The sequence below is a fragment of the Lolium rigidum genome, chromosome 5 (assembly GCF_022539505.1).
Source record: "Lolium rigidum isolate FL_2022 chromosome 5, APGP_CSIRO_Lrig_0.1, whole genome shotgun sequence".
In the NCBI taxonomy this organism is placed as follows: Eukaryota; Viridiplantae; Streptophyta; class Magnoliopsida; order Poales; family Poaceae; genus Lolium; species Lolium rigidum.
In genome coordinates this window covers 78,831,813-78,846,390 of record NC_061512.1, presented here as the reverse complement: position 1 = coordinate 78,846,390, position 14,578 = coordinate 78,831,813, and positions in this window count along the sequence as shown.

The window sequence follows — 14,578 nt, the reverse complement described above, 5'->3', positions numbered from 1 at the left end:
TTTCCAACATGGAGCTCCACTACCGACCGCAGTTGGTCATATTGACCCGATCTGGTGGCGTCGGACTTCCTGCATTGTAGATTGTTCATGGCAAAATCGAATCGGACATGGTAGCACCTCCATGAACACTGAGGAAGGTCAACTTTTGGGGATATTTTGTCGATGTTACATACCACATTGAAATTTGTTACATGTGTACATAGTTTTTGGTATGTTGGTATGGGCAAAATAGTATAATGGTATAATGATTTTGGTACGATATACAATAGGGGAGATTGCACCTATGTTACATACGTCTTCCCATAATGTTGGATAAGGTAGAAAAAAAATCGATATACTGCAGAGAAATGTTGCAAAACAATGTATCATTTTTACAAGTGTTACACACCGAAAAAATATTACATTCAAAAATGTATCTCCTTTGTGGTGGATCTTTGGCTTTTATTGAGATTGGTATTTGAGATTGCCATTTTTAGTTTGTGTTTGATGTATGAGTGGATGTATTACGTACCTCATTCCTAATTACAAGTTTTGATCCAACTAGTATAATAGGACATGTGAGGGAGAATGTGTGCATTAATAGGAGTAAAATGGTAATGTGGAACTGGACAGTGACCATAGCTTGGATCCTACTATGGTTTTTCTCATTCCTTTGTTGCCTCTTTAGGGATAAATAAATGCATGTGCTACTATCACCAGGTAACCAACAATGGTGACCTCATATCATTTGAGGTAGCATGTTTTTATATTCAACATCATGTCATAGATGCAAATGCGGTAGTCTGTTCATCTTAATTGTAGTATCTGGAGTTCTCTCTTACTAGAGGAGTATTGGTGAGATGTGTAGTATCATCTCAACTATAGGAGTTGATGCCCATATGAATATTTATCAAACACATATTGAAGTTACATCGATATTATGATTTTCTTGGGGCCTACTTGATTGCATCATGTTTATAAGAGAGTAGACAAGTGAATTCATGACCGGTCCATTTTTTATCATAAGAAACACATTTTACTTGCATTTACACACATTTTCGATTTCAACACTTATTTTCTCCGAAAATACAAAAACATTTATCTTTCTTGCATTTAGTTCTTTCATACAACTACACCACTACCATTACCGCACTACTTAATCCTTGCATAGCACTTAGTTTATCTTTTATATTGCATTTACTTTATTTACTCTATAGCATATTTACTTTGTTTACTTTACTTTATTATTAGTTTTCAATTTAAATACTAAACCTTATGCTTGACAGCCTGGTGGAGTTGGGGACACAAAGCAACATTAATTTGTTTTGTATATAGTTGGAAGAGGAAAGAAAAGTACAACTCTTACTAGAGCTTCCCGAGAGTTCGATATAAATCATCGAGTCACCATTATAGGAAAGAAGCACTTGTTACATCATTTTATGCTTGGAGTCCCAACGAATTGGTATCCACAAATTAGATTTGTGTCATAGCACGCAAGGTGGAGTGTCGATTGTGTTCCATATTTTGGATAAGCTTGCACCCGTGTCTTTTGATGGAAGGAGCAATTTTTTTGCCAGAGATGCATTCAGAGATTTCTTCTAAAAATGACCATTTGGATCGTATCAATGGAAGAAAAAATATATAGTTCCACTTAGGATCTAAGGCGGATAGGGGATAGTTTTTGGAGATCTTTAAGATCCTTTGTGAACTTTCTTTTGAAGATATCAAGATGAAGGAGAAGATCATCATGCGAGCTAGAAGAATGGAAAAAATGGATCTCAAAAGACTTTGGGCTACTGTTGGAGATATGCATTATGGGTATACCCATGACATAGGCATCCCCAATGGGCCTGCCGAAGATGGTACCCGGGGTTTTACTGAAGACCCATGACCCGAAGATTATGAAGCCCGGAAGCCCAGTTAGGAGGGAGTTTGGAAAGATAGAATTGTATTAGGAATATTGACTTGTAATTATTACGGGACAGACTCAGATTGTCTCCCGAACTCTGTAACTTGTGTATCACGAAACCCTCAGCTCCGCCTCCTATATAAGGGGGAGTCGAGAGATGAAGAGAGGATCGATTTCATTGTTAACACAACCCTAGTTTTATGATAGTCGCGTACTTTCCGGCTGAAACCCTCGAGATCTATTTGCCCTCTACTTCCAACTAAACCCTAGTCTACAGTCCGTAGACATTGACAAGTTAATCTCTTGTCAATTGGCGTCGACCGTGGGGATTAGAGGCGACAAGGAGCTGATCTCGATGGCACGTTCAAGATCGTCGACTTCTTCGGTAGCAAGCAACGCGATGGATAGAGGTAAACATATCGAACTGATCTAGTCGATTTTGTTACTCACCCGCCCTCCCGTTTGGATGCATATGCGTATTTGGAGGAGCCTATGGAGATGACGTTTGGAAGATTCCACTTCCGTGTCGAGAAAGAAGGATCGTACTGTCTCGAGGTTCCTACTTCGTCGGGATCGTCGGCGGTCGATTCCGATTTTTCGGACTCGTCGTCATCGTTCGAGATAGGCGATGAGGAGATTTCGCCGCCACGCTTCATCAAAACTACGGCAAGCGAAAAGCTCGCCAAGATCTTCGGCGACATGTCCTTTGAGTCGTCTGCGGACTCCAATATAAGCAGCGACTCGGACAACATCGACAGCCTCAGCTTCATCGACAGATCCACTATTGTTGGAGAGGTCTTCGCCGATCTATATGACGGTGTCACCAATCCCGACAAAGATCAAAATTCAAAATACCATCAAATCTATGCAATCAAGGATACAAGCCGGCCACAGGAGGAGACATCAGAGAACTTCGATAACGCGGGGAATCCGTACGTCCATCCCGCTGATCTTACGCGAGGTTTGGGAACCAAATATGTCGGACTTGGAACACGCGAGATGGTGCAATTTCCGCAGGCAGTGTGGGATAGAGTTGCAAGAGCTATTGATGGCACAGAGCCAATGACTGTAACTGCGACAACTGAAGAGTTACAAGCATATCAATATAGACTCGCCCGTGCCAAGCGGGAGCTCGAAAAACATAAGGTTGAGCTGGATAGGAGGCAAGCCGCGGCTTCCACGTCAAGCAGGCGAAGAGCAGAGCTGAGCCGACAATCAGGTACTTCGGGAGATAGTCATAGAGCAACTCGAAATAGGGCAAGATCTCGGTTGCAAAATATACCTGAGGCTGACAGGGAGAACCTGGTTCAAAACCTCGACATGTCCTTTATGTCGATTGACACGAGGGGGAATATTATTCCCAAAACACCAGAAGTCGGATACATGGCGACACAAGCTTTCATCCTGGCATCCAGGCCACCTCCCGGAGATCCAAGAGAAGTGATGTATAACATGGCCATGGCAGTAGTTGGAGCCATGGGAACAGCGTTCGCAAATACGCCTCCCGAAGGATCTGCAAGGCAAAATAGTCCACGACCTACTGTAGCGGTGCAAGATCCTGCGAGAACAAGTGGGGCAAGAGACACAGCAACGCAAGCAAGGGTGGACAGAGCACGACAGGAAAGAAGGGAACGTCGGCACTCACCAGAGGTTGATGAAGAAGATATGTGCGGGCTCCCGTGCTTTACGAGACGAGTCCGCAAAACTCGAGTTCCATCAGGGTTTAAGCTACCCGATAATTACAAAAAATTCGATGGCTTACAAGATCCTGAGGATTGGCTAGTTGATTATCTCGAGACGGTAAAGCTGATGGGTGGAACTAGAGCAACAGCCATGGAGAGCATTCAAGTACACTTGAGTGGTGCCGCACGATCGTGGATAAAGAAGCTGTCTCCTGGATCTATCGACAGCTGGGAAAGTTTCGAGGATATATTTGTGAAAAATTTACGATCCATGTGCAAGAAACCTGCATCATTGGAGCAGTTGAGGGCTTGCAGACAGAAATATGACGAATCAATGAGGACATATATCCAGAGGTGGAACATCATCAAAAACTCGGCGGAAAATATATCTGACGAGAGAGCAATAGATGCATTTGTTTCTGGTATTCGAAGGAGGGACTTTGTCGAGGATTTGGGAAGAACCAACCCAAAAACAATAGCAACACTCATGGAAATAACGAATAGGTGGGCGGATGGAGAAGATGTTCACAACAAACGGCACAGGTCGCCTGAGGAAGACCGCAGCCGAAACTTTCAAAATAGGCGACGATTCCCTTGGCAGTTCTCAGATTATGATGCTCCCGGCCAAATATCGGCTGGATTTCGAGGAAACAGTGGAGGAAACAATCGCGATGATTATCAAAAAAGCGGCGAGCAGCGCAGCGACTACAAGGACGGCTCCCGTCCCAATAGACAAAATAATGGTCCAAGGTTCCAGAGGCCATATATATCTCCCGAGGATATGATGAACGGACCATGTCAAATGCATTTTTATCTCGACAATAATGGGAAGGGGCAGTCGGGACATCTACAGAAGGATTGTCGGACTTTCCAAGCATTGAACGGATATGCAGGGCACGCTAACGCGCAGGCAGCACATCGAAACCCTCAAGGGCCAAGGAGTGAGATCCACCTTCCACCCCCTCCCGCGATCACGGACGACAATCGACATCATCTACAAATAGCGGCGGCTCCAAACCCACCTCCTTATATCGACACCAATGGTGCGGTCTCAATGATTCAGAAAGCCAGGCCATCCAACAGAGCTCAGAAAGTACGACAAGTGTTCATGGCAGAAAAGATGCCTCCACCAACAATCGAGTACTTGAATTGGTCGGGACAAGACATTGGCTTCACCATCGCGGACTGATACGTCTCAAACGTATCTATAATTTCTTATGTTCCATGCTACTTTTATGATGATACTCACATGTTTTATACACATTATATGTCATTATTATGCATTTTCCGGCACTAACCTATTGACGAGATGCCGAAGAGTCGATTGTCTGTTTTCTACTCGTTTTTGGTTTCAGAAATCCTACAAAGGAAATATTCTCGGAATTGGACGAAATCAACGCCCAGGGTCTTATTTTTCCACGAAGCTTCCAGAAGACCGAAAGGATTACGAAGTGGGGCGACGAGGCGCCGCCACGCCAGGGCCGCGCGGCCAGGGCTAGGCCCGCGCCGCCCTGTTGTGTGGGGCCCTCGTGTCGCCCCTAAACCTACCCTTCCGCCTACTTAAAGCCTTCGTCGCGAAAACCCTAGTACCGAGAGCCACGATACGGAAAACCTTCCAGATACGCCGCCGCCGCCAATCCCATCTCGGGGGATTCAGGAGATCGCCTCCAGCACCCTGCCGGAGAGGGGAATCACCTCCCGGAGGTCTCTTCATCACCATGATCGCCCCCGGATCGATGCGTGAGTAGTTCACCCCTGGACTATGGGTCCATAGCAGTAGCTAGATGGTCGTCTTCTCCTCATTGTGCTATCATGTTAGATCTTGTGAGCTGCCTATCATGATCAAGATCATCTATTTGTAATGCTACATGTTGTGTTTGTTGGGATCCGATGAATATTGAATACTATGTCAAGTTGATTATCAATCTATCATATATGTTGTTTATGTTCTTGCATGCTCTCCGTTGTTAGTAGAGGCTCCGGCCAAGTTGATACTTGTGACTCCAAGAGGGAGTATTTATGCTCGATAGTGGGTTCATGCCTCCATTGAATCCGGGACGAGTGACGAAAAGTTCTAAGGTTGTGGATGTGTCTGTTGCCACTAGGGATAAAACATCAATGCTTTATCTAAGGATATTTGTGTTGATTACATTACGCACCATACTTAATGCAATTGTCCGTTGTTTGCAACTTAATACCTGGAAGGGGTTCGGATGATAAACCGAAGGTGGACTTTTTAGGCATAGATGCATGTCGGATAGCGGTCTATGTACTTTGTCGTAATGCCCTGATTAAATCTCATAGTACTCATCATGATATATGTATGTGCATTGTTATGCCTTCTTTATTTGTCAATTGCCCAACTGTAATTTTTTCACCCAACATGCTATTTATCTTATGGGAGAGACACCACTAGTGAACTGTGGATCCCGGTCCATTCTTTACATCTAAAATACAATCTACTGCAAACTCTGTTCTTTACTGTACTTCGCAAACAACCATCATCTTCCACACTATACAGCTAATCCTTTGTTTACAGCAAGCCGGTGAGATTGACAACCTCACTGTTAAGTTGGGGCAAAGTATTGTGATTTGTTGTGCAGGTTCCACGTTGGCGCCGGAATCCCTGGTGTTGCGCCGCACTACACTTCGCCACCAACAACCTTCACGTGTTCCTTGACTCCTACTGGTTCGATAATCTTGGTTTCTTACTGAGGGAAAACTTGCTGCCGTACGCATCACACCTTCCTCTTGGGGTTCCCAACGTACGTGTGTCAACTACACGCCGACAAGACTTTTTCCGGCGCCGTTGCCGGGGAGATCAAGACACGCTGCAAGGGGAGTCTCCCACATCCAATCTCTTTACTTTGTTTTTGTCTTGCTTTACTTTATTTTATTTACTGCTTTGTTTGCTCTTATATCAAAAACATAAAAAAATTAGTTGCTAGTTTTACTTTATTTACTGTCTTGTTCTCCATATTAAAAACACAAAAAATTAGTTACTTGCATTTACTTTATTTAGTTTGCTTTATTTACTACTGCTAAAATGGGTACTGTTGAGAATACTAAGTTGTGTGACTTCACTAGCACAAATAATAATGACTTCTTATGCACACCTATTGCTCCACCTCGCTACTACGACGAGAATTCTTTGAAATTAAACCTCGCTTTACTAAATCTTGTTATGAGAGAGCAATTTTCTGGTGTTAGTTCTGATGATGTTGCTGCCCATCTTAATAATTTTGTTGAACTTTGTGAAATGCAAAAGTATAAGGATGTAGATGGTGACATTATAAAATTAAAATTGTTTCCTTTCTCCTTAAGAGGAAGGGCTAAAGATTGGTTGATATCTCTGCCTAGAAATAGTATTGATTCATGGACTAAATATAAGGATGCTTTCATTGGTAGATATTATCCTCCCGCTAAAATTATATCTTTGAGAAGTAGCATAATGAATTTTAAGCAATTGGATAATGAACATGTTGCTCAAGCATGGGAGAGAATGAAATCTTTGGTAAAGAATTGCCCTACCCATGGACTAACTACTTGGATGATCATCCAAACCTTTTATGCAGGATTGAATTTTTCTTCGCGGAACCTATTGGATTCAGCTGCTGAAGGTACCTTTATGTCCATTACTTTGGGGGCGGCAACAAAGCTTCTTGATGATATGATGATAAATTACTCTGAATGACACACGGAAAGAGCTCCACAAGGTAAGAAGGTAAATTCTGTTGAAGAAACCTCCTCCTTGAGTGATAAGATTGATGCTATTATGTCTATGCTTGTGAATGGTAGATCTAGTGTTGATCCTAATAATGTTCCTTTAGCTTCATTGGTTGCTCAAGAAGAGCATGTTGATGTGAACTTCATTAAAAGTAATAATTTCAACAACAATGCTTATAGGAATAATTCTGGTAACAACTATAGGCCATATCCTTCCGCTAATGGTAATAGTTATGGTAATTCTTATGGGAATTCTTACAACAATAATAGGAGTGTACCCCCTGGTCTTGAAGCTATGCTTAAAGAATTTATTAGTACACAAACTGCTTTTAATAAATTTGTTGAGGAAAAGCTTGATAAAATTGATATTCTTGCTTCTAAGGTTGATAGACTTGCCTCTGATGTTGATCTTTTAAAATTGAAAGTTATGCCTAATAAGGATAATGATAATAAAATTGTTACTACAGCAAACGCCATCCAAGTTCGAATTAATGAGAATATTAGATTGATGGCTGAATTGCATGCTAGGTGGGAAAGAGAAGAAAACGAAAAACTTGCTAAAGAGAATAATGTAGCTAAAGTTTGGACTATTACCACCACTAGTAATGATAATGCTTCACATGTTGCTACACCCCCTACTATCAATGGTAAAATAATTGGTGTTGGCAATGTTTCTACTCCTAGTGCAAAGCGTGCAAAATTGCCTGAAACTGCTGAAACTGTTTGTGATAAAACTGCTAAAAAAATTCAAAATATTGGGGACAATGATCCCATTGTTGTAGATCATAATGGTTTAGATTTTTATGATTGTCACATCTCTGAAGTTATAAAGTTCTTACAAAAACTTGCTAAAAGTCCCAATGCTAGTGCTATAAATTTGGCCTTTACAAAACATATTACAAATGCTCTCATAAAAGCTAGAGAGGAGAAACTAAAACTTGAAACTTCTATTCCTAGGAAGTTAGAAGATGGTTGGGAGCCCATCATTAAGATGAGGGTCAATGATTTTGATTGTAATGCTTTATGTGATCTTGGTGCAAGTATTTCGTTATGCCTAAGAAAATCTATGATATGCTTGACTTGCCACCATTGAAAAATTGTTATTTGGATGTTAATCTTGCTCGATAATGCTATAAAGAAACCTTTGGGGAGGATTGATAATTTTCGCATTATGGTTAACAATAACCTTGTCCCCGTTGATTTTATTGTCTTGGATATTGAATGCAATGCATCTTGTCCCATTATATTGGGAAGACCTTTTCTTCGAACTGTTCACTACAAGAAAAGTTCTGATAGACAACGTCTCAAAATCGTCCGCTAAGGGGTATTTTTCGTCGCCCATGGGCCTAACCCGACGATATGGGTTCTGTTGTGGAAACCGCGTCAGGCAAAGTCCAACGACGTTTTTTTCGGTCCGTCGCGCTTGGGCGCCCTTCCGCCACGGAAAATCGGACCGTTGCGCAAGTGTTTCCGGAAGCCCGTTGACCGCCGACGTCATGCAACCGACACGTGGCGTACGCCGTTAACCGGCGGTTAACGGCGTTAACCGGCTGAAACCCCGTGGTAGATGGTAGGCCCACACGAGGCCTCGCCACGTCTTAAGCGGCCGGGCCAGCTCGACATAGTTTGACCGGTCAACTATATAGCTGGGCTGGTCCATTAGTTACGTGGGCCGGCCTAACCTCTAAGGTTGATCGGTCAAAACTTAAATGGGCCGGCCCATTTAACATGTGGGGTCCACCTTACAACTATCGGGCCGCCCAAGAAGCAAGTGGGTCGGGCCGAAACACAAGTGGGTCCCACTTTCCCGTTAAAGGGCCGGCCCATTTAGTGTGTGGGGTCCACCGTGTAGCAAGTGGGCCGGCCAAAAACACAGGTGGGTCCCACTTTCCGGCTAAAGGGTCGGCCCATTTAGTATGTGGGGTCCACCATATAGCAAGTGGGCCGGCCCAACAAGATAGTGGGCCGGCCAAAAACACAGTGGGTCCCACTTTCCGTTAAAGGGCCGGCCCATTTGGTGTGTGGGGTCCACCATATAGCAAGTGGGCCGGCCCAACAAGATAGTGGACCGGGCCAAAAGCACAGTGGGTCCCACCTTCCCGTTAAAAGGCCGGCCCATTTAGTATGTGGGGTCCACCATATAGCAAGTGGGCCGGCCCAACAAGATAGTGGGCCGGCCAAAAACACATGTGGGTCCCACCTTCCGTTAAAGGGCCGGCCCATTTAGTATGTGGGGTCCACCATATAGCAAGTGGGCCGGCCCAACAAGATAGTGGGCCGGGCCAAAAGCACATGTGGGTCCCACCTTCCTGTTAAAGGACCGGCCCATTTACCATGTGGGACCACCATATACCAAATGGGCTGGCCCAACAAGATAGTGGGCCGGCCCAATAAGCATGTGGATCCCACTATCGTGTAACCGGGCCGGCCTACTAAAGAAGTGGGCCGGCCCAAAATGAAAGTGGGTCCCACACTACCGTAAGTGGGCCGGCCCAATCTGTTGTAGTGCCCTACTTGTTTGACTAGTCAACATGCATTAAATTTCATGAGCCTAAAATCCGATATCAATGATACACACAATTACATACACAAATAAAACAAGTAGGAAAATTACAAGGCAATTCATGTGCCCAAATAAAAAAATTACATAGAATCATTGAGGACTTCTATTAGCATCATCAATAACACGTTGACATTTGGCAATCGCCTTGATTGAATCTTGTGTACTCTTTGTCAACATATCAGCTACAGATCTTAAAGCAACAATACCATGTCTTTTATAAAGTACAGCCTTGAGATATTTACTGTTTGATGAAAGCAATGGTCTAGGTTGACGGCTATGAGAAGATGCATCGAAGAAATATCGAAGTTTTTGTGGGCCTCACTTCGAATGAAGATTGCTTCATCACAATCGCATTCCGATAATAATGCAAAAAGAGTTAAACGATGAACTATGCAAACATTTATTATGCAATGTAGATATAAGATAATAACAAGTTGCATAAATAAGACAATGTATGGAACTTGTACTAAGCACAAACTTACATCATAATGTTGCACAGGGTCGCTACGGATCCTTTTTTGGCGACTATCTTCTAATGATGACTCGCTTCATTAAAATCGCATTCGGTAACATTGCAAACATAGTTACAACAATTAACTATTCAAACATGTATTACGCAATGTAGAGATCGATAACAGACATGTAGCGTAAATAAGCACAAGATAAGATAAGATGCATGTACTAAGCACATACTCGGCTCGCTGCAGGTCCTTCTCTTGCGTGCACTAGTCGTGGTCAACATGCCTCGTCATTTTAGGTTCAGCCATCAAGTGAAATGCTAATCCTCCTCGCTCCATTGTCCTTAATATGTGTTTAGATATCACATTTAAGACCAAGTCACTGGTTTCAAATAACAAAAAACTTGAGCTGCCAAATGAATAAGCCAATATTTACCGGATATCGATTAAAACCAACTAGATGTTGCTTTGCATGAGATACGAATTTCAGACATTCGGATTTAGAGTAGGGTAATGCCAAGGTTTTCCACATAAAGTAAACCGGCATTAAGAACGACCAAATGTCGGGTTCAAATCACCTTCGCAGCTTTCTCCAAGACAAGCATATCAAATAGGCAGTAAACATAGTAAAGCATGAATGGCATTGCTATGGCAGGGTTCCAAGTGTTAATCTCTTGCATAAGGAACAATGCATATAGGTTATAGATAATAACGGAAGTAAACTGCCAAAATTACCAACCAAGAACTCAGATTCCAACCTTCCCTAGCGTCCCCGCTGTTAATGTTGGATGTTCTAATAAGTGGTTCGCATGATCAATCCCTAGGAAAAATAACATTGACAAGTCAGCCTATGATAATACAAAGACCAGACATGCACGCAGAGAATAACTATATAAGCTAAAGACGAGGTATAATAGAAAGCAGATTGGAAATGCACATAGCATGATTATAAAAGCAGTGTGAGAATAGCAGACACGAGAAAACAGCTAGCAACTAGCGGTGAGCTAATGACGTGGTATAAGAACAAGCAGATTGGAAATGCCCATAGCATGACTATAAAAGCAGTGCGACAATAGCATGCAGTACAAAAACAGTTAGCAGCAAATGAATGGGTATAAGGCTATAAATATGTGGATGCACACAGGTGTCGATAGAATGAACAAGATGGTAGCGACCGGATAATGCTTTTGTACTTGTACAATATTTAAACAAACTTCATGCGAAGCAACACATCAAGAAAGTTAACGGCATATGAGATCCGCAAATAACTACACAAAACATGGCTAAAGAAACACCGCGATCTAACGGGCCAGCGTACTAACCAAGCCTGCGGCGGGGTGGACGGGGCGGCAACTTGCATTCCGAGCGGCGGCGAACGCGGGAGACGATGAATCGACCCTGTTTCGGTAGAAGCGGGCGTTAGTGAAGCGGATCCGGTTGGTCGGCAAGGGATTCGGTGAAGTTGATACGGCCGCCGCGCCGAGGTAGTCGGTGGCGAGGTCGGCGGTGAAGCGGATCCGTCGGTGGCGAAGTCGGCGGTGAAGCAGCATCCGTCGGTGGCGAGGTCGGCGGTGAAGCAGCATCCGTCGGTGACGAGGGCGGCGGGGGAGCGGATCGGTGGGTGGACGGCCGATGACCCACAAGTATAGGGGATCGCAACAGTCTTCGAGGGAAGTATTACCCAATTTATTGATTCGACACAAGGGGAGACAAAGAATACTTGAAAGCCTTAACAGCGGAGTTGTCAATTCAGTCGCACTGGAAACGGACTTGCTCGCAAGAGTTTATCGAGAGTAACGGTTTTATAGCAGTAGCGATGAGTGAAATAACGACGAGCAGAGTAACAAAGACAAGCAGTAGTGATTTTAGTAAACAAGCAGGATTAAAAATACTGTAGGCACGGGGACGGATGACGGGCGTTGCATGGATGAGAGAAACTCATGTAACAATCATAGCAGGGCATTTGCAGATAATAATGAAACGGTATCCAAGTACTAATCAATCAATAGGCATGTGTTCCAATTATAGTCGTACGTGCTCGCAATGAGAAACTTGCACAACATCTTTTGTCCTACCAGCACGGTGGCAGCCGGGCCTCAAGGGAAACTATCTGGATATTAAGGTACTCCTTTTAATAGAGTACCGAGCAAAGCATTAACACTCCGTGAACACATGTGATCCTCACATCGCTACCATTCCCTCCGGTTGTCCCGATTTCGTCACTTCGGGGCCATTGGTTCCGGACAGCGACATGTGTATACAACTTGCAGGTAAGATCATAAACAACAAATATCTTCATGAATCAATAACATGTTCAGATCTGAGATCATGGCACTCGGGCATTAGTGACAAGCATTAAGCATAACAAGTTGCAACAATATCATAAAAGTACCATCTACGGACACTAGGCACTATGCCCTAACAATCTTATGCTATTACATGACCAATCTCATCCAATCCCTACCATCCCCTTCAGCCTACAACGGGGGAATTACTCACACATGGATGGGGGAAACATTGCTGGTTGATGGAGAGGCGTTGGCGGTGATGGCGGTGATGATCTCCTCCAACTCCCCGTCCCGGCGGAGTGCCGTAACGGAGACTTCCGGCTCCCGCGACGGAGTTTCGCGATGTGGCGGCGTTCTGGAGGGTTTCTGGCGACTTCGACTTCTCTCTCGTGCGTTTTTAGGTCGAGGCGAATAAGTAGTCCGAAGGGGGGCATCGGAGGCCAGCCGAGGGGGCCACACCACATGGCCGCGCGGGCCCCCCCTGGGCCGCGCCGCCATGTGGTGTGGGGCCCTCGGGCCTCCACTTCAATTGTCCTTCTGGGCTCCGTCATTATTCCGGGAAAATAGGCCCTTTCGTCAAAATCCCGAGGTTTTTCCCGAAAGTTGGATTTCCGCAAAAAACGAGACACCGTAACGCTTATGCCGAAAACAGCGTTAGTCCGTGTTAGTTGCATCCAAAATACACAAATTAGAGGCAAAACAATAGCAAAAGTGTTCGGGAAAGTAGATACGTTTTGGACGTATCAACTCCCCCAAGCTTAGCTTATTGCTTGTCCTCAAGCAATTCAGTTAACAACCGAGCGATAAAAGAACTTTCACGAACACATTTGCTCATATAATGTATATATTCTCATGATATGGCTAATACTTGAGCAAGCTTCATAATAAGGTACATGCAAAAAAGATCATCTAACAGACTATGTCAATCATGAAGAGGTACCAACAATTAATAATAAGCATCATGAATCATGTATATAAGCAGGATTGCAATGTTCATAAGAGAGTATGATAAAGTGGTATCTCGCTTGCCCGTATTTGATCGGCAAAACATAAATGCCCGGCACCTCCGGAGTTCATACAAAGACTAGAAGTAGTGATTGTCAAAGATAAAAGCATCAAAGTTATACCACAATCAATCATATTTTGAGACAAGCATATTATACTAAGAATGACAGTTGTGCTCTCAAGATAGTGCTCAAAGAAATAATGGAGACATAATGTAAAAGTAAAAGATTGACCCTTCGCGGAGGGAAGCAGGGATTAACATGCGCTAGAGCTTTTCATTTTTATAAAGACAGGAGTAAAATTATTTTGAGAGGTGTTTGTTGTTGTCAACGAATGGTAATGGGTACACCAACTACCTCGCCAACCGGACTTTCAAGAGCGGCTCCCATGAATTATTTGCATTTTTATGTGGCACTCCTTCCAACCTTTCTTACACAAACCATGGCTAACCGAATCCTCGGGTGCCTGCCAACAATCACATTCCATGAAGGAGTGCCTTTTTTGTTTAGTTTTATTATGATGATGACACTCCCCCCAACCTTTGCTTACACAAGCCATGGCTAACCGAATCCTTCGGGTGCCATCCAACAATCACAAACCATGGAGGAGTGTCTATTTAAGTTAATTAATTCGGGACTGGGAATCCCATTGCCAGCTCTTTTTGCAAAATTATTGGATAAGCGGATGTGCCACTATTCCATATGAGAGTCCGTCAAAAGTAAATGACAAGGTTGAAAGCTAAACACCACATACTTCCTCATGAGCTATGAAACATTAACACAAATTAAGAAGCATTTTGAAGATTTTAAAGGTAGCGCATGAGAATTTACTTGGAATGGTTTGAAATGCCATGCATAGGTATTTATGGTGGACACTCTGGAATAACTTGGTTTTCATGTGTTTGGAGGCACGAGCAGCATTCCCGCTCAGTACAAGTGAAGGCTAGCAAAAGACTAGGGAGCGACAAA